We start from the raw sequence: 1709 nt of genomic DNA, 5'->3' as shown, positions 1-1709 counted from the left end.
GGAAAAATTTCGCGACGATAACATGCAGTAGATGGACCAATCTCAAGAACACCAGCTTTCTTCTGAGTGTTGGGTGTGGCTCTCTCCGAATGAGAGCTCGAAGCATGGTGGAGCAAATTCTCGGCCAATGTATCAAATAACCGCCATGCTTCATCCTCGCTCTTCAACATGAATGTCCCCCCGCATGAAGAGTCGATCATCTGATGATTCCTGTCAGACAATCCATCGTAAAAGCTTTGCACCAGCTACCATCTCGGCACCTGATGATGGGGACATTTCCTAAGGAGATCCTTCATTCTCTCCCAAGTCTCATGAAAATGCTCACCATCTATCTCTGAAAAGCTAGTGATGGCTCTACGGTATTGGTTCGTACAACCAATGGGGAAATACTTTCGAAGAAACTCCTGCTGCAACTGATCCTAGGACCCTATCTCTACAGAATCTAAGGACTTTAGCCAATACTTGGCCTTGTCCTTCAATGAAAACGAGAATAGTGTCAACCTCAAAGCATCATCGTCAAAATTATGTATCTTTATAGTAGAACAGATCTCGAGGAATTCATCTAAATGTCGGTAGGGATCCTCGTGACTAAGTCCATAAAAAGATGGGAGCATCTGAATAATGTTGGCCTTAATCTCGTAGTGAGGCGCTCCTACATCGAGTCTCCACACAGTGTGTGTGCACACTGTGGAAAGTGGAGGTGAAGTTTAGTGTGCAAAGGGCGATGATAGAACAAATGTACATGCTGGTGGTGTATTTTGAATAGCGAGGATGCAGCAGGGGCATGGGTGTTGTGGATGTAAAGTGTGGCAAGTGAGGTGAGTGAAGGGATGGAGATGTGTTATACCACCTAGGAAGTGGAAATAATAGGTACATGAATGTGGCTACAAATATAATGTTGGAGGTTACTACAGGTGATAAGAGCTGGAAGTGGAAGTGATGTGCTGCAGCAAGTGAGGCTACAGGTGAGTATAAGTGTGGGGAGTATGATAGGATGAGGTACAAAGGCTATCATGGAGATTGAGCAGTGAATAAATGCTAACAACAACTTGAATATATTAACTCCTCTACTTGATTTCCTGCAACAGGTTGACTTTAACGGATCAAACTTGTATAGCATATCAAATTCTTCACTTGGTTTTACCATCGCACAGTAAGTTGATGAATCACTCTCAGCAGCAAACCAACTTTGGATATCACTTGTAGATAAGTTTCTGCAAGTTGGATTCTACAAATCGCTTCCAGCAGCTTTAACAAATGGCCTTCAACTGTATCAAGCACTCTTATTAAAATAAAAAGGTGGGGGGGGTGCAATGTCTCATTCCCTGACCATACTCATATTGTTGATTATCACGGTGGTCACCAGCTGTGCATGGCTTTGGCGACAAAGAGGTGAGTGGATAAGTAGCACAGGTGTTTAGCAGGTAAAGGATACAGATGCATATGCAGATGCGCATACCGAAGGTAATTCCATGAAGGTGATGATGAAATAAATAATGCAAATCTAATACAACACACAAATGATGAAAATGCAGAGAATATGCAGATGCGAAAATGCAGATATGATTTAAATGAATGTGGAAACACACATACAAAACAAACAAACAAAGAGGTAATCACACACAGATGGCATAATAGAAGAATGTAGCAAACGTGGCTCCATTTGTACAGATGCAATGACTATATTTCAGAGCTTAGCTTCACAAATG

The 1709-nt window shown here is 42.1% G+C and overlaps 1 non-coding gene across 1 annotated transcript; it reads left to right on the top strand.

The window, feature by feature from the left end:
• The first annotated feature begins 258 nt into the window (after positions 1-258).
• LOC149828647 (small nucleolar RNA R71) lies at positions 259-361 on the top strand. The gene has a single exon (XR_016434516.1). It is a non-coding gene; the product is annotated as a small nucleolar RNA R71 (small nucleolar RNA).
• Positions 362-1709: the final 1348 nt, after the last annotated feature.

This window comes from Nuphar pumila, chromosome 9 (genome assembly GCF_984573655.1).
Source record: "Nuphar pumila chromosome 9, dmNupPumi1.hap1.1, whole genome shotgun sequence".
NCBI classification, from domain to species: domain Eukaryota; kingdom Viridiplantae; phylum Streptophyta; class Magnoliopsida; order Nymphaeales; family Nymphaeaceae; genus Nuphar; species Nuphar pumila.
This window is presented reverse-complemented; position numbering and strand designations above follow the sequence as displayed.